Source organism: Lissotriton helveticus, chromosome 8 (genome assembly GCF_964261635.1).
Source record: "Lissotriton helveticus chromosome 8, aLisHel1.1, whole genome shotgun sequence".
NCBI lineage: Eukaryota > Metazoa > Chordata > Amphibia > Caudata > Salamandridae > Lissotriton > Lissotriton helveticus.
In genome coordinates, this window is record NC_136069.1 from 81,521,357 (window position 1) to 81,541,310 (window position 19,954).

Consider the following 19,954-nt stretch of genomic DNA (forward strand, 5'->3'; position numbering starts at 1 on the left):
TGGCCAGCACAAGGAACCCCTGCCTTCTTCCCCTCTCCTCATCCAACTTATACCCTGTCCGCTCCTCCCCTCCACTTCCTGCACTGCTGCCACACTGACCCACACAACAGGGAAGGAGCATTAGCATGTGCTTCCTACAAGTTCTTATGCAGTCTCCCGTACACTACACCCATCCCTCCCGCATCAACAGCCCTCAGCACTGCACTTTCTCACACAAACTATCCACCTGCTCACTCAGACTAACCACCAGGAACACAACATGCCACACTCTCTTGCATGTTCCTCACTTGCTCACCAAAAATACTATAGAGTAATGGGACCTACGCAACGACCATGACGTGCTCTTCCTCACGGGAACATGGCGAAATCCAACCTCTGCATTGGACATCACCACAAATTAAAAGATCTCCAGGCAAGACTGTCCGCACAAGCTGGAAGGTGCAGTCGCCATCATCTCCAAAGATATCATCTGCTGCACCACCTCCACCTGCACGGGCACCCTTATCAGCTACACGTAATACCTAACGTTCAAGGTATGCATCACAGCCATTTATCCTTGGTCGGAATCCTCGTACACAGGCCACCAGGATAACGCAAGAATTTTGCCAGAGACATCCCAGACTTTGTTGCATCCCTTATCATCGATGCCAGCACCTATGTCCTCCTCAGGGACCTTAACTTTCACCTACAAGAGCTCACTGACCCAAACTCTACTGCCCCTCTCGCAAACCACATAAACCGTGGCCTCACCCAGCACATTACTGAATCCACCCACACTGCTGGGCACCTGTTGTGTCCGACTTTCTACTTAAACCGCAGCTCGCAGTTGACAAGCCAGAAACTATGACCTGAACAGACCACGCCCTCATCAGTTTCAGCATACCCATTCCGCATCATCAGACCTACCCTGCCCACCATAGCTGGAAACCGTAATAAAGAAAGGTGGGTGTCCTAATACTCCACAATCACCTGGACAATATGCACGGCAAGAAAACAATTTGGATACTGCAAAACCGATCAAGGACAATCCTTTTTTTTCACAACAAGTTTATTGACAAAGATGAGCATATGTAACAAGACGGACCCCCACAATCGGGAAGGCACCATCAGACATTCCGATACAATCAAGAAAATAGAATTGAGTATTCAGTCAACAATCATTGCAGCACAAGGTCATAAGAAACGATCATCTCTGTCTTTATCACTAAATTATCCACTCATCCCCAACTCCCGGATCCCTCCCCTGAATCCCACCCTAACCCTATGCATGTGTGCATGGACGGTGTCGATGAAAATTCTCAAAGTGGTAAGTGTGTGTGTGGGGGGGGGGGAACGGGGCCGTCCGGCCACAGGGAGTTAAAGATCTTCCTCTGGTTCCACTGGGGGGTCCAGCAACAGGTCCCTGTAGTCCGCCCATCTCTTCCATACCTTAAAGTGCTTACGGGGGCACCCTCGGGCCTCAAAGATCGGTCGTTCCAGACCCATGCAGAAGTCTATGCCAGCCTTCCACGCACACAGGGGGGGGGGTCTCACATCCTTCCATACTCGGGCTAGGTCTCTCTTGGCCACCACCAGCCCCAGGAGGAGCAGGTGTCTCTTGTACACATTGCCACCAACCCCCTCTAGAATATGTAGCAGACCCAGACGGTGGGTACGAGGGAGGGTCCATCCCAACACTTCCGACAAGCAGTCCCATACACCTCTCCAGAAGCCAACCAATCTAGGACACGACCACAACGTGTGGATCAACGTACCCCTCTCCAGCCCGCATCTCAGACAGTCCGGGGACTCTATCAGTCCCGCCTTCCACAAACGCTCGCGGGTATAGTAGGCTCTGTGCAGGATTTTGAATTGGATTAAACGGAATCGGACGGCAATGGCCGCACCCCTCGGGGATTCCAAGGCCTCACGCCAATCATCCTCATCCAGCTGACCCACGTCCATCTCCCAGGCCGCCTTCAGTGGAAGGAGGGTGGAGGAGCAATGGATGACCATTGTCTGGTAAATGCGTGAAACTTTTTTATCTCCCAGATCGCCCATGAATACCTTAGCTTCAATCGGGCTGAAGTCAGGAAGGGAGTCAATGCCGGTGAGACTGGGCAGCAGCGCATGCCGGAATTGCAAATATCGAAAAAATTGAGATTGGGGCATGTCAAACTCGGCGCTAAGGGCCTGAAAGGATTTGAGGGCTGTGCCAGACATCACTTGGCCTAATTGCGAAATACCAATTGCGTCCCAGCCATCAAAACCTGATAGCTTAGACAGTTCCGGCAGCAAGCCGTTACGCCACAAGGGCGTCTCCGCGGTCAGTCTGCCCCACCAGCCCATGCGTCGCAGGGCCTGCCGCCACACCGCAAAGACAAGTTGTGTAACCCTCGGCAGAGATCGACGCAACCGGGGTGAATAGAGGATGGTGTGGAGCGAGTTGTCGCCCATCAAGGCACGTTCCAGGGCGTAGGCTGGGTCTTCGCCATTGCTATACCACCAGTCGTTTAGAATGAGGAGGTGTGCGGCTTGATAGTAGGACTGCAGATCCGACGTGGCCAAGCCCCCACCGTAGGTGGACAAAAAGCACGTACGTAGCGCAACCCTGGCGGCCCCTCCGGCCCACAGGAAGCGGCCCAGCAGAGAATTGACCTGTCGAAACCACTGAGGTGGGACGGGATATGGGTGGTTCTGTAGCTGATACAAGAGGCGTGGTAGCGCCACCATCTTAAAAATGGCAGAGCGGCCAAAGATGGACAGGGGCATCCGAGACCAAGTCTTAACGTCCGACTGTACCTTCTCCCAGACTGGTATGAGATTATGATCCCAAGCAGTGGCTGCCGAGGTCGATAGAAATACGCCGAGATATTTCAGCCCGGTCGTAGCCACCCGCAGCCCTGAGGCCCAGGGGTCCGCCAAGGCGCCCCCTCCTAGCACCCACAATGTGGATTTATGAAGGTTCAGATAGAGGCCCGAGGCCTCCCCAAATTGTTGCATCACCTCCAGGACACGCGGGCCCGAGCGCTGCAAGTCGGTAAGGAAAAAGAGGACGTCATCCGCATACAGGGCTATTTTGTCAGACAGAGTGGCAGTCCATTGAAAGCCCTGTATCAGCGCATCCTGGCGCACTCTGGCAGCTAGGGGCTCCATGGCCAGTGCGAACAGGTAGGGGGAAAGAGGGCAACCCTGTCTGGTCCCGCGGCCGATATGGAACGTTTCGGACACAGCCCCGGCGACCCGCACCGAGGCCGTGATGTCGGTGTAGAGGAGCCGGACGTATGACAGAAAGACCGGGCCCAAGTTAAGGCCGCGCAGCAAGGCAAACAGGTACGACCAGCTGACAGAGTCAAAGGCCTTGTTAATGTCGGCCAGCAACAGCGCCGCCCGGTCCCCCAGAGTCTCAACCGCGTCAATCGCCGCCTGAGCGCGACGGATATTATGTCGCGTCGCCCTGTGTGGCATGAAACCTGCCTGATCAGGATGGACCAGGTCGGTGATAAGAGGAGCTAGGCGGTTCGCCAGGGCCTTGGCCAAAATCTTGGCCTCCACATTAATCAAAGAGATGGGCCTATATGAGTCATGACTGTCTGGGGGTCTGCCCGGCTTCAGGAAGACCACTATTTCGGCATGTCGCCAATCTGGGGGCAACACCCCTCTGGTACGCGCCGCTTCCAGCGCCCGGCGATAATAAGATCCAAGCTGAACATGGAATTTCTTGAAAAATTCGCTAGGATAGCCATTTGGGCCGGGGGCCTTGCCAGTGTTAAGTTGCCCCAAAGCATCTCCCAACTCCTCAGCTGTGAGGGGAGCATCCAGGGCCGTCTTAGTCTCATCAGATATCGGCACGGGCGGCAGCTCCTCAAGGAATCGGGCCAAGTCGCCATCCGACAACCGGTCACGCGGGGCATACTGGGTGGAGTAGTACATGGCAAAACTCGTAGCCAATTCATGTGGATCGGTCATAACCTCCCCACCACCATTCGTGAGACCGGGCAGTAGGAGGGGTTGAAAGTGTTGTTGGCACAATCTATGCAGCATGGAGCAGGACTTGTCCCCCCATTGATATATCCTACTTCTGGTGGCCAGCCACGCCTGCTTGGCCTCATCCATCAGGAGGGACCCGTAGGTTTGCTGTGCTTGTAGCAGCAGGCGTAGCCCGATGACATCACCACCCTCACGACTTTCTCGCTCCAGAGCCGTTACCCGTACAGCCGCCTCTGCAACCTGCTCTCGACGCTTCCGACGGGCCGCCGAGCACCATGCAATATCTGCTCCCCGTATGGTAGGCTTCATGGCCTCCCACACCATCCCCACATCAGCGCCCTCCACTAGATTTTCCCGCCAGAAATGGTCAATCGTTTCACGTAAATGGTTAGCATATGGCGGCTGAAGGAGATGCCACGAGGACATCCTCCATCGAAACGGCTGTCTTTTCCGAAGGAGTTCCAGTCCAATCGAGACGGGGGAATGGTCGGACAGGCCCCTCGGTAAGATGTCCGCGCTCTTCACCCTGCTCAAATAGGCCCGAGGCACAAACACACAGTCGAGCCTCGAAAAGGAGCCGTGTACAGCCGAGACATAAGTATAGTCCCGGGCCGTGGGGTGCATATGTCGCCACACATCAACCCAGCCCAACCCCTCACTCATTGCACGCAGTCTGGAGGGCGAAGGGGAGGGGGGCGGGAGCTCAGATCCCCCTAGACGCCTCTGGCGATCCACGCTTACATTCAGCACATCATTCCAATCTCCCCCAATCACTGCTAAGGGTCCCGAGATGTCCTCCCATACAGCAAACAGCCTCTCGGCTAAGGCCCACTGGAGTGGGGGGGGGCGTAAACACTGCCAAACACCACCGACTCCGCACCCACCTTGCCCTTAATAAACAGGTAACGACCCTGAGGATCTACCCACTGCTTCTCGTGGATATAAGCCACCCTGCGGTGAAGCAATATGGCGACTCCCCTGGACCCCCTGGAGAACCCGGCATGGAAGACCTGTTGATATCCAAATCTCTGTAGGCCCAGAGCCTTTGTACCCATCATGTGTGTTTCTTGAAGTAAAAGGACATCTGCAGCTTCATTCTTCCCCCAGCGTAACACGGCCCCACGTTTGATTTTATCTAAAAGCCCCCTGACATTCCACGTAATCACACGTATAGTATCTACAGGAAGTCTACGAACCGGTTCAGCCATGGTCCATTAAGATCCAACACCCGAGCCCTCCACTCCCGCGCCACCCACCACACGTCATATGGAACATCGTAGCAACCCACACATGCATAGCCCTGTCAACCCCAAGGACAACGGTCCCCAACCCCACGGTCCCGCAACCCCAAACAGTCCCCGTCCCCAACTCAGCGGCCCTAACCCCGACCGCCCTCATCCCGCCACCCCCAACCCTATACCTCAAAGAACCTTGAAGTACCTGTCGCGGCATGGGTGGTCCCGAGACCAGAACATAGGGCCCGGGCCCACCCATACCAATGGATCCCAACATTCCCAACCGGAACAAGAAGCTTACTCCCCCTCCCACAGAGTCTCTCTCTCTAGAGGGAGAGTGGTAGCCACCATCACGTAGTCCCCGACCCCCCACCCCACAGCCCCATTCTCAATTAGAGGACAGACAAAGTACTGCCCCATGGCGGCAACAGTGCCGGGCAGTCATCAAGGCCCAGACGACTCGATGAGTCCAATCAGAAGTCACAGCCGTGACAGTAGAGATGGAAAGGCAGGGCCTTGGAATGTTTTAGTGGTCTGTCCCAGATTGTTCGGAGTCTTCGGTCCTGCCACTGGTCTGTGTGCCATCAACCGAGGCCGCACGTCTGCGCGATTTGGATCGCTTGGTTCGGCCCCTCCTCCTCGACGTCCGGTCTTGCTGAGCCCGTGGTGAGCCCTCTGGAGAGCCCGGATTGAGCCCCGGTTGCGAGTTTGGTCTAACCCGCACCGTTTCATCCGTCCATTTGAAGAGGTCTTCCGGCGTATCAAAAAACAATGTCCGCGATTGAAAAATCACCCTCAGGCGTGCCGGGTACAACAAGGAATATTGGAGCTTAAGACCCCTCAATTTTGCCTTGGCGGCCATGAAGGAATGACGCTGCTGTTGCACCATTTTGGTATAGTCAGGGAAAATCATTATCTTATGATTTTCATAGAGGAGGGCGTCCCTGATTCTAGCTTCCTTCAACACAGCATCTCTGTCATGGTAATTTAGTAGTCTGGCGATCACCGCCCTAGGCCGCTCGCCCTCAGGTGGCCTTTGCGTCAGGGCGCGATGAGCTCTCTCGATGATGAAGCAAGTGGACAGCGTCCCTGGGGGCATCCACGATTCCAGCCACTGTGTGAGGAAGAGCTCCATGTTGCCCTTCTCACAGCGCTCCGGAAAGCCAACAAAGCGGAGGTTGTTGCGGCGCGCCCGCCCTTCGGCATCTTCCACCCGGAGCGCCGTGATCCGCTGCGCTGATTCCATCGCCGCCATTCTCTTTTTAAGGGTAGTTACATCTTCCTCCACTACCGTTACCCTGGATTCGGTTTCTGTGATGCGCGCCACTGCGTTCCTCAGGTCTTGGCGTAATAGGGTTACATCCGCGCCCACTGCCCCGATCTTGGCGTCTAGCATGTCCCTCGAGTGAGTTATGGCCGCCATAAGGGCTGCATTGTCTGGCCCCCCTCCAGGCGGAGCACCCCCGGATGAGCCAGCGCCCCCACTGGGCCCGGTGAATTTGTCGATAGTCACTTGCTTGGCGGGGCCACCACCTCCCCTGGTCATGGCTGCGGAGGGCCAAAAAGCAAAAGGAAAACTCACGATGGAAGGAGGCGCCGAGCCACGACCGCTCCCGCCAAGGTCTATGGAGGGCAAGGGAGGACAACGTCCGGCCCCGGGGCAGGTCTTGGCGGATCCGTCTCAAAGCGGCCCAATGACTCGGTCAGGACGCGGCCGGCTCCAGTGACCGCCAAGGAGCAGGGTCGCCTCCGAGCCGCAGCCCCCCCCAGAAGGGTGGACAATTATGGAGGGCAAGGGAGGACAGTGTCCGGCCCCGAGGCAGGTCCCGGTTGGTCCGTCTCGAAGCAACCCAACGACCCGGTCAGGACGCGGCCGGTCCCAGTGTCCGCCAAGGAGCAGGGTCACCTCTGAGCAGCAGCCCCCCCCAGAAGGGTGGATAGTTATTGCTTATGTCGCACCAGAGCGCTGGCGTCTCCCTCGGCCTGGGGGGGGGGGGGGGGGGGGGCACTACTCACGGCTGCTGCTAGCTTCTCCACTGTCCGCCCACGTCGAGGGTCAAACACCGCCGTTCAGGAGTATCAGGGCGCCCGACCTCCGCCTCGTCTGCAGGACCCGGCCAGTACTGGGCCGCGAAAACCGGGCCCCCGGTTGCGCCCGGGCCACCAGGCCTCTCCAGCCGATCTCGGTCGACCGCTGCCCCGGCTCCTCCTCCGTGTAGGTCTGGGCCCCGGCAGAGGGAGCACAGAGACTCTCCCGCGTTCCCAGCCCCTCGGGTCTCCGGGCGTCGCGGCCGTCACCAGGCCCGGCGATGCACCGCTCCCCGGCCGGGGAGCGCCAAAATCGAGGTCCCGGCTGCACCTCCGCCCACCAGGCCGCACTTTGCACCTCGGGGCTCCGTCCCGTTCCGGGACGCCGGACCTCCGCTGGGCACACCGGAGGAGTCCAGGTGTTCTCGGCAATCACCGCCCCGTTGTGGCTGTGGGTTCTGGGGTCGGGGACCAGGATATCAGGAAGGATTAATGGCGGGCCGGCGGGAGCTCTAACAAGCTGCGACCGCCATCTCCGCTTGCGTAGCCACGCCCCCCAAGGACAATCCTTTTTAACAATGAAAGAAACCTTAATTAGTCCCTCAAAAGAGAAAATTTCTCCAAAAAAACATATGTTCTTAGTATGCATTAACATATACCAGTCAATGCACTAGGTTTAGATCATGTTATGTATATTTGTCAAAAGAACACCATTTAACTGAATATACGAACAATAACGTGATCCACCAGAATGTTTTTTGTTATACGTATTTACATTTAACATACATAGACACAATTTCACATCAAAATAAACAAACATAAAGAATCCTTGTTGCCCTAATTTCTTAAGGGATTGCGAGGAAAGACTTTAATTTCATAAATAATGGGTCGCAACCCATAGTAAAGAGAGAGCCCTTAATGCAGCACTAATTGGGTGCAAGATCAGTCTGACACCCCATACACTATTGCAGGGTACTGTATTTTTTCTTTACTAAACAATCTTATTTCTGCTGGCTTCTCTTTTTTTATCATGTTGACGCATTTCAGCCCTTTTCATCTGGGCCTCATCAGGACTTGGGGCAGAAAGGAAACCTCCAAGAATCACTGGTGGTGCTGTTAAAGTATGGAAATGCGAGACTGTTCCAGGGCCACAACACAACTAGAGAGTAGCTCTTTTATTTTGCAACATGGCGGAACTCCTTCACTTGTCCGAAGTGAAATAAATTCACTGGCTGGCCCTTGTAAATGACTCCACTTTTCACAAGCAAAGAGGGTTTACTGGCTCCACATGTTAATTATTCCAAGGGTGGGTATCGGGAGATGAGTTCTATGACTGCATGACCTCGCCGTCCGTGGAGACTGGCACCAACAATGCGACATAGCTGGAAAAGCATTGCAGAAGAGGAGTGAGCTTCTGCCCTCTCCATGCACCAACTAGAGCACACCAGCAACTAGCCGAAAGCCATCAATAACCTCAACAATTTGATCACCACAGGCGCCAAAACCATGGCTCCCCTCTAGCGCAAGTCTTTCAGTGCTATACAGACAAACTCAGGCTCATGAAAGGCCTCTGGATCGCAAATGGAGAACAAGTCAAGACACCACAGATAGACATCTTCGAAACAGCCCTAAGATGCTACCACCAACAGATACGGAACACCGAGTGCCCAGTTCTTGCAGATCACATTGATGCTGGCACTAACAGCAGCACAGAACACTTGACCATTATCAAAGATTTCACAGGGCCTTCTGCTTCCTCCAGCAACACCACCCCTTCAAACAACATTTGCCACAAGCTTTTGGAATTCTTCTGCAACAAAATCACTTTCATATACAGCAATTTCGAACCCCCAACCGGACGCTTGCACTGTCACAACTCATCTTCCCTGTAGAACAAACCCTGGCCTCTTGACCTGCCCTCACCACAGTCAAAATCACTGCTGCCATGAAGACCAACCACTCAGGTGCACCATCTTACCCTTGCCTCTGCTACGCTTTCTCTAAAGGATTCCTACTGATCATTGAAGCACTAACACCCATCCTTAGTGCCTCCATTGACTCAGCCACGTTCCCGGGCTCCTGAAAATATGTTATTGTCACTCAGGCAACCAACCGTTGGCCCAGCCACTCTTTTCAACCACAGACCCATCTCCCTCCTACAATATCTAATAAAGGTTTTAGAGAAACTAATCATCTGATGCCTCACCGACTACATCAGCAACCACCAGGTCCTCAATGTCACGCAGTCAGGATTCAGGCTCAACCACACTATAGAAACAGCACTCATCGTTGCCACAGATGACATCTGAATAATCCTTGACAGAGAAGACACATCAGCCCTCATTCTACTGGATTTCTCTCCAGCATTTGACGCAGTCTCACACACCATCCTCATCCGGCCCCTGCATGAAATTGACATCCAAGGACACTCTCTCTGGTGGAACTGCTCCTTCTTAACTGATAGAAACAAGCTATCAATCTGGTATCCCACTCGTCGGAAGCCCCCAAACTCCTCTCCAGAGTGCCTCAATGTTCTTCACTCAGCCCTGATTCTCTTCAAAGCATACAGGATCCCTTTGGCCAGCATCATCCGCGTACACAATATCAACATCCCTCTTCTACACCGATGACACACAACTCGTGCTATCTGAGAAGACCCCAACACAAGAAACAGGTTCACCTCCTGCATGACTGAAGTCTCTAACTGGATGTAAGCCAACTGTCTCAAACTTAACACCATCAAGACAGAGGTTGTGCTCTACAGCAAGAACACCTTACTATGGTGGCCGGTCGAGCCCCAACCAACACCCGTGCCAGGAACTTCAAATTCATCATCGACCGAAAAATTTACATGGCCCCAAAAGTCAACACCGTCACTGTATTTTGCTACCACACCCTGAAGATGCTGAGGAAGATCTTAAATAGGCTCCCAGGCAACAATAGAAAAACCGTCACTCATGCCCAAGAGCAAGTTGGACTACAGGAATACCTTCTTTGCCGGAATCACCAAGCACCTCATTAGAAGAGTGCAAACCATCCAGAACTCAGCAGCCAGGCTCATCCTCAACCTTCCACACAGAACTTACCACTCCTCGGGGAGCTTTCTATACACAAATGTGTTAATTTCAAACTCCTCAAACACATGCAAGTCCCTACTCAAATTAGGCCCCACCTACCTGAACAGCTGCACCCCCTTTCACAAATCACCCAGACACCTCTGCTCCGCAGGACTCCTACTCACACACATCCTATGCAAACACAGAACCAGATCGGAAGGATTGTATTCTCTTACATAGCTCGAAGTTTGGAACAACTTCCTACACCCTCTTTCCTTGAATTTTACACAAAGCTGAAGACTTGGCTTTTTAAAATGAACCAACTTACCACAGTTGGGGTTAGGCACACACACCTTCTCAGTGTCAGGATACCCTTGCAGTTGATAATGCGCTTTACAAATACACACAACTATTATAAATACACAACATTTAGATTGGACAGGCTTATCAATCCTTTGACCGTAGCTAGGCTTGCGCCTTAGTTGGCTAGCCCTCCTGTATTTAAATGTGTTATAGTCCCTGTTGGATGGCCACTTCTTCCCCTATAATTGTGGGGAACGTTTGATAGCCTTCTGTTTCACTTAGTAGAACATACATTACCAGACTGTTATATGGCATTTCAAGCTGTTAATGACATATTCATGTGGTGATAGTGTTCTATCCAAAAGTAAGCATCACAACACATAGTCACAGTACTGTGCTACGCTCCAACAAAACAAAGCAAAAACCTTCCAATTCAGAAAACCCATATTTTTAGCTTGAGCTTAGGCTCCGTGTGCACGTCTATTCAAGACGTGCTGTATCCACTCTGTGGGCTTACAGCCCGCCCATTGCATTTTTATTTTTCCCTTTGATTGCCCTTCAAAAAAGTTTGCTTTCTAGTGGTTAATCTTCCTTTTTGTCCCTCTTTTTGTGTTTTGTTTCCTCCTACGGAGCACCGCCCAATTACTGGTATTTTTACGCTTTTGTGTTTGTGTTTGTGTTCATTTTGGGAGACTATTTATTTCTTTGTTTCCTGCTCGTCTTTGCCATTGGCTTTTCTTTGGTTTTCTCGTCCTTTACGTTGTAAACTCCGCATATGCTTGTGATTCAGTTGATAAATTTTTCAAGAAGCACGTTCTGTTTCCTGCTCGTGTTTGCCTTTGGCATACAACTACATTTAATGAGCGATGACAGTACTTACTTACTTGTTTCTGTTAAGCTTACAGCAGTGATGTGTAAACGTGCTAGTAAAAGCAGGGATAGCCACACTCCAGATTCCTGTTTCTTTCATAGAGCGGAGGTCCTACGCTCTCTGCTTCTCATCCCACTTTTCGTTTTTTAATTCAATTCAAATTCAAAAAGTGCTTTATTCGAGTATTACTCATAAAAGCAGACAAACAAACACATAATAAAATACAATTAAATTACAAAGTCAAATATGACTTAAGCACAATACACGTTAAAAAGACATATAAAATTAGATTTCATCCTGTTATTTACAGACAAAGGTGCAAAGTTCATATGATAAAAAATCAGATTTTAAAAGCAATCCATTATCACTATTTAAAATCAGTACCAATTATTCATTCATCAAATAACACCTCGCATGGGAACAGAGAATAGATAAACTAGCAGTCTCTGTTCAACTAAGCAGAGAGTAGTCACCCTACTAGCAATCTCTGCCTAATTACCCACGCCCACCCCATGTACTTTGCAGTCGCTATGATAATCCAGTTTAAGGAGGTAGATTTGACAATGCGTAGAGCTACCATACTGCTTTTAGTACCCAGGTTTCTACACATTGGAGCCAACCAAACACGTCTAGGAGCAGAATATGCATTACAAGCAAACAAGAAATGACCCAACGTTTCCTTTCCCTCCCCACAAATTGGGCAAATAGCTGGACCTCCATTTCTCCATTTTGATGTTAAATTACTCAGTGGTAGGGAGCCAGCCCTCATTTGGAAAAACAGTTTCCTGTCCATGGGTTTAGTAATAAGATCCCAGTACATTTCAAACATGGGAAACAGTTTAGCTTCAAGAAAAGCAGTCGTCATAGACCCATTACTGTTACTAAGGAAGCTCCTGTTTTCGACCTGTTCCCAAAAAAGATTTTTTATGAACAATTTGGATGGGAAGGATGACCCAGTTGGATCGGACCACAATTCAATTAACCCTAGTTCACTTAATGCTATTTTTAGTGATGTAAACCATCTGATTTTATGAAATCGGTCTGCTTTGATGACGTCAGCAAACCCTGCTGCATATTGTGACAACTCAGGGGTGGTCCAGATTCTACGCCAATATAATATCGGACGGAGTTTGCACATTGCCGAGATTTCCTTCCTACCAAGGTCATATCTGAGAGGCAAAATGGGGCTGCTCTGTGGGGTTCCAGTTAGTTTCCGCAGGAAGTTATTCTCTGATGTCTGTAACTCCTGGAGATTTTCTTGCCCCCACATCTCTGCCCCGTACAATGCGGACCCTATTGCCTTGGCCTCATATATGATCAGGGGAGGTTTAATTGGTTTGGTCAAAGATTTACTGTGCTCCTTAATGATGGTACCAGCCAGTTGTTTGTGCCTTAGTACTGCAATATTTAGATGATGGTTCCATCTATTATCATTTGAAATGTGGATCCCCAGGTAAGTAAAGGAATTTACTACATCGAGGCAACGCCCACTCATGGATATTTTAGATTTAAAATTTTTAGATGGATTAAATACCATGAGTTTTGTTTTGGCTGCGTTTACCTCCAAGCCATGGTCACTACAAAATTTGTCAAAAATTACCAATGCCTTTTGCAGACCACTGGGGGTTTTTGATAAAATTAAGGTGTCGTCTGCAAACATTAAAATGGGAACTTTTACACCTGCAAGTGAGGGAGCATCTACTGGCTCGGCTTGCATACGGGGAACAATTCCATTAATAAAAAGTGTAAACAATGTCGGTGCCATTGAACAGCCCTGTCGAACCCCACGCTCGACAGGAAAATCAATGGTATCGTTGCCGTAACCACCCCATTGAATTTTAGCATAAGTACCCTCATGGAGTCTCATGATCAAAGTTAAAATGGTCATCGGGACCCCCAGAGCAGCCAGCACCTCCCACAATTTTGCCCTCGGTACCAGGTCGAATGCAGCCCGTAGGTCAACGAAAGCTGCATAGAGACTGCATCCACCCAGAACCACTGTCCTCCACTGTATCAATTGAAAACGGAAGACCTGGTCCACCGTGCTGGTTGCTCTGCGAAACCCAGCCTGAAAAGGAGATAAAACATTCTGTTCCTCTGCCCAATCAAGCAAGTTGTTAATAATTACACGTCCTACAACCTTTTGAACCGTGTCAATTAAGCTGATTGGACGGTAGTTGCAAGGTTGGGCGCGATCTCCCTTTTTATATACTGGGATAACAACAGCACCCCGCCAGGATACCGGGATTTCAGCGCCCCTAGCAATATGATTTAGTAAAAGGCAGATGTACTTACTCCACCTATCGGTGTCATTTAAAAAGACGTCTGCCGGGACTCCGTCAATACCCGGAGCTCGGCCACTGTGCACAGATTTCAAGGCAGACAGGACTTCGCTCTGCACAAAAATGTCTTCATCTGTATACAGGTAAGTTGGACTAGAGCTATTATCAAACTGATCCCTGGAGGAGTACTGCTCGCTGAAAAATTTGACCCATGCATCGTGGGAGACATTATTATTGGGAGTTTCTGGAGATCTGCCATGGCCCCATTTGACAATATGCCAAAATAATCTAGAGTGTTTGCATTCACTAGCACTTTTCAATTTCTGCCAGTGGTCTTCGTCCCATTCTCTTTTAGCCCTAGCAATGCAGTTTTTATAGTGCTTCCTGGCAGATCGAGTCTCACTCAAATTATTACTTTTGATTGCAGCTCCTAATTTAAATCTTGCTACCCTACAATCTTGATTGTACCACTTTGCTGATTTATACGGGCGGTCCCTAATATTATGTACGGGTTTTAAGAAGAAACTTTTAACTTCGTTAAAAAGAGTTGTATGTGCTTTATTAATATCTTCATGTCCCTGTAAAGACCCAGCAATATTCTCCAGTACCAAAATGGCCTTGTCTGCCGCTACTCCTATCTTTTCCAGGACCTGCTGATCTGTCTTGACACCAGACCACCTTAACCTACGCATATTATTAGATGGAATGATCGTCTGTAGCACCGGTTGGACACAAGGGGTTGGGGCAAATTCGTCAGATGTCCACCAATTATGAGAGACACATAACGGATCGTGGTCGCTTTCTGGCCTAGCTGTTACTACCATATCACTAAGAGATGACCATAAGGATATACTACAAATAACATAGTCGATGCGACTTTTACTTCGCCCGTTATTAAAAGTCACGGCGGGATCACGATCTGATTTGGTCCGACCATTCAAGGCTCGTAGCCCGTGCTCCAGACACATAGCGTTTAGGCCTAGGATATCAGCCGTCCACCGAGTTATCGGTGGGGAATCTAATGTGGGGATGTTCCAGAGCTTGTCTTCCTCAGCTCCAAGAGGAGAATCACCAGTGATTAGAGGTTCAAAAGTACGATTTAAATCGCCTGCAATTAGAATGTTTTTCCCTGCAGATTGTGTCTCAAGAATATTAAAAAGACTCAAGAGAACCTCAGATTTACCTTTACTTCCACCTCTGGCATAGATATTATAAATATCTATGGAGATGGATTGATCGCTAGTCAATCTGATGAGCTGGATATCTTTTTGGTCAAGCTCCACACATTTTACAGTAAATTTTAAAGACTGCCTGATCCATATGATAAGGCCCCCCATCGGCCGCCCTTTGGGGCCCTTAATAGCAGGAACATGAAAATTTACATACCCCAAAGCAAAAATAGGATCACACGCCCAGGTCTCTTGGAAAATGCAAAGGTCATAATTATTAATAAATTCAAACCAATCAGCGCAATCCATCTTAGAGCAAAGCCCAGCCACATTCCAGGACAAAAGATTCCCAGAACTAGATGTCATAGGAGAGCAGGGATCAATAATAGTCTTGTGTGCCGTCCGACCCCCAATAACCTGCTTTATGTTTTTTACATTCAGTGACCCTGGTGAATCATAGGACGAAAACCCCAGAGTACAATCTGCAGTTAAATTGTTGACTGTATCAAAAATGCTTTTGTCACAGAGGGGCAGGGGGATAGAGTTGCAAATAGATGGTTGTCAATCGCAATCATTTAAGTTAGATAATGCAGAAAAGCGATTTTCCAACCCCAAACCCCAGTCCACTGAAGCGACATCCTTCCTCCCCCTCTTGGTCACAATGTTCCATTTGGTTCTCAAAAAACTTGAGTTTGGGCCACTTCCCTTTCTTGGATAGAAGAAGTCCAAAGTCAATGGAACTATTGAGGTTGATCTCCGTTGTGGTGGTAGGATGTTAGGTAAGATGTTAGGCAAAACCCCAGGGTCAGAAAAATGTAGAACAACACACTCCCCTTTAAACTTTTTCTCCCTAACCCCAATCCACTGGACCCTTCTTGCATTGACGAGCTCTTCAGAGAGTTGCTGTTTTCCCCATGGAGTGATTACCATGTTGTTGGTCAACCATGATAGAGATTTATTTATTAAAGAAGATGTAGTTTCAGACTCACCTTGAACCAAGGGAGGAACGTTAGCAAGAACAAGTACCAATGGGGAAGCTTCAACCACAAGCTCGAAAGTCCCTTTTTCAGTAAATGTAGATGGGTCTTCAACAGCAGAAGCAGGGGTTGGGGCAATAAGAGAGACACCAGGAAAAATATTATTAGTTGCCATTTGGGGGTTTGGTGCAGGGGTAGGGGTAAGTCCACTGTTAGCTGCAGGTACTAGTTTACTTAGAGATTCCTCTATCTTGGCGGAGACATCTTCCGGGAGTTTACCTAAGTCACCCAAAGTTTTTTCCAATAGCCCTTCCAGACGATTAACCTCAGAGGTTAGCTTATCTATTTTGCTGACCAGGGGTTTAACCACACCTTTGATTTTAGTATCCATCATAGCCAGTAGTTTATTAAATTGGGCATTTGAAAATGTGACATAAGCCTCATTAGCGAGATTGAACTCCTCATCCTCTGATTGTTTCCTCGGGAGGTTTACAACTCTGTTCTTGGCTTACCTTAAACACTCCCGTTTCCCCAGAACGGGTGATGGAGGAGAGATGGAGGGATCATGACTAGTAGTTATCTCTGTCAATACTTCGTTTACGCTAAGGTCTTCAGGTCCAGCAACAATACCACTAGGCTGTATGAATGTATTATCCGGAAGTGAGTCAGGTATTGCCCAGTTTGTGCTGTTATTAATCTGGTGACCAAAAGGATCATCTGACTCAATATCAATTAAGGGAGATTGGGTAGATGAGTCTATTCCCAAAGAAGCTCTCCTGCCAATGTTAATTTTTTCTACAACTTGTACCAAGTAGTTCTCAATAGAATTGCTAGGAGTGAGTAACTTTTTAGGAGGCATGATACTCTTTACACACAGCCAAAGGTAAAGACTTACGATGGAATGTGTCGAGATGATGATGTGCACAAAAACGTCGAAATAAGGACAACAAACCAAGGGACCAGGCCCAACCCAACCCTGGCCAACCTCGGACGGCCTCAGACGGCCCGCCCTTTGTCCGGGCGTCCCGCTCGCGTCCCGCGAGGCGGGTGTCAGCGGCGCTTTTGTGCGCCTCCTGGCGCCCTCGCGTCGCTGGAAAGCGCGCCGCCGCGTAGGCTGCCGGGAATTGAAGTCCCGGAGCGGCGGCGCGTGTAGGCTGTTAGCTGGTGACTCTCGGCGGTGGCGGCTTGACTCCGTGTGCCCCCGCAGCCCCAAAGAAATGCTCCTGGCTTGTAGCGGCGTCAGCAGGTAAGTGTGCAAAGGCTCCCCCACTCCGCCGGTGTCAGCGGCGCTTTTGTGCGCCTCCTGGCGCCCTCGCGTCGCTGGAAAGCGCGCCGCCGCGTAGGCTGCCGGGAATTGAAGTCCCGGAGCGGCGGCGCGTGTAGGCTGTTAGCTGGTGACTCTCGGCGGTGGCGGCTTGACTCCGTGTGCCCCAGCAGCCCCAAAGAAATGCTCCTGGCTTGTAGCGGCGTCAGCAGGTAAGTGTGCAAAGGCTTTTTAATTGTATTTGTGTGAATGATTTTCTGTCTCTGTTATTTACCTTGTTCTTTGTGTTCACTGCACAGTCTCCTCCCATTCTGCGTCTAGCCAGCACCACTTCTTGCGTCTAGCCAGCACCACTTCTTGTGTCTAACTATCTCCCCTCCGTCTCTGTGGCTGCCGTCCCCACACCTAGTCTGTGTGCCCTTACATCTGTTGTGTTCTGTTGAATGAATTGTTAAAGTGCATCCCCACTCTCTGTGCTTATGTTTTTTTTATCTCTGTGTCTGCAGCAGAAAGAAGCTGCTGCGCTCTATAATTACATGTTAACATACAATAACAACGTGTTTTTGCGCTGTTCTACTCTGGCACTGCCTATCTGTATCATACTCTGAGTTCTGCATGCCACTCAGCCGAAGGGCACACATAAAAATCACACCCGAAAAACATGCACTCTATTCTATTACCTTGTATGTGTGTGTCGATGTGTTGTGTGTGTGCTCGAGTTGTATAGCTATACAGAATTAGTTCAGCAGCATGCCCTCTTGGAATGTAACTCAGGGATAGGATAAGAGGAGCACCACACACTCGACTGAATAGCCACAAAAATTGAACAAATGAAATTCACATTCTGGTTCTGTGTATGCTGCTGATATATGGACCTCACGTCTCTGCTAAAAATAAAGATGGGGAAAAAAAAGCAAGATGGGGCAGTGTTGTAGAGCATGTGAGACCGAGGGATGCTGTACACTTAGTGCACCATACGCTGTTCAATACTCTAGTGAAGCAGTCATACACACAATGTTATAGTGCTGTTGACTTGCATCGAGGACTTGTCTTTCTGTCTGTGCGGTAAAAAGTCTTGGAAGGTGTCAATAAAGGTTTCCTGAGGCAAGTATATATTCCAGACTCAGACTGCATGACTGTTAGACTTGGCGTGTTTCCCCCGAGTTTTTACTTTCTGCCCTCCCGGTTTTGACTCTGTTTTTACTGGTATATGGTTTCTGCATGCTTTTCGCACTGCTGATCAGTGGTAAAGTGCTGGTGCTCCTGTGGTAAATTGTGTTATGATTCGATGTGTGACTTACTTGTCAGTCCCCAGTAAAGGGCACTGTGGGTGCCGGTGCTTGTGAGACGACCACTATGCGTGGGCCTGCAGCACGGATTGTGCCACCCACGTACGTAGCCCGAAAAAGGTATAAGTGAATGAAGTTTGTTATGCCTGAACTCCACGTCTAAAGACGCATCCTTTAGCGAGGGTGCCCTTTTCATTCTGAGTTCATAGAGGCCACTTTTAGAAAGTGGGTAATATTTTACTCGGTCATCCCGTGTGCCTCTGCTAGAATATAGATTGCCTGTCTGGTTTTTAGACGACAGATGGCTAGGAAGCAGGGTGGCTCCCGATAGTCTAGGGAGGTCAGGAAAGGGCTAAATAGACCTCGGTTACGGTGGGGGAAGAGGGAGGAGATTTCCTTGCACCTCAAAGGGCCTGGTCTGCCTCTGACAAAGCCGTCTCCACCTCCTGCCAGGAATTCACGCCAGAGAAGGCCCAACTGGTTCTGGCCGGACACAGACACCCTCTGCCGGTCCCAGACCCCTGAACTTTAGAACCAGCAAAGTCTTATTTTTAACAAAGTGCTGTTTCAACATCTCAAGCATTGATTGGCTATAGTAATTGAAAATTATATGAAGTTAATTGTGCCTTTTTAGGGGAGTCCATGGGCACCCAGTTATGTCCTCATATGTTTACTCACGCACACAAGAGCAACAAACTACCTGCTTAAAAATGAGCATTGGTACGCCTGAGCAGTCTGGCTTTAACGTGGTAACTAGAGACATTCACATATGCAGTTTGCATGCACTAGCACATTATAGCCAGACGTATTGGCTTTACCAATGCTTGATTTCAAATTCCAGATAGTTTTTGGGAACAGTTTAGTTTGACAGCAATCACGTAGCAAAATAGTTTAGCAAAACGATGCAACTTTAGGCCTTTTTTTGTGTAAGTAAATTGTTTTTGGGTCCATTAACTGATTTCACAATAAAATCACCAAACATACTTTCATTCTTCTACATGTATTTTCTTAGATTAAATAAGCTTTCCTGCAGCATTATAAATAGCTCCACATTGTTTTCACTTTGCCAACGTGTGCGCATTTTTATTTTGGAGCCACTGTCGATAGAGCAAGTGCTTTATCACACCAGGAAAGGCTTTGCCTTGATGAACCATTTACACAATTTTTAATGTCTTGTATATGATGATGCATAACCTGCCTAAGCAACAGAGGATTATCCTTCATGCATTCATGCCTGTGACCGTAAACTGTAGCCAAATGGAGTGCGCTGCAGGGGCAGAGTCTTCTTGTCATGTGGACTATATGAAAATGCAGACACCCATTTACAACACTCCCGCAATCAATCAATCATTTATATAGCGCAATACTATCACCCCTAGGGTTATCTCGGTGCTGAGGTTTTTGTGCCTGCATCAAAGAGCCACGTCTTGTGTCACTTTCTGAAGACCACCATGGAGGGTATTTATTCCAGGTTTTGGCGGCGATCTAGGAGAAGGAGCTGCCCCGCTGCG

General features: G+C 49.5%; 1 protein-coding gene across 7 annotated transcripts in view; it reads left to right on the forward strand.

The window, feature by feature from the left end:
• The window catches only part of SPICE1 (spindle and centriole associated protein 1), a 591,766-nt gene that overhangs the window by 29,530 nt on the left and 542,282 nt on the right, over positions 1–19,954 (forward strand). The window lies entirely within an intron of this gene.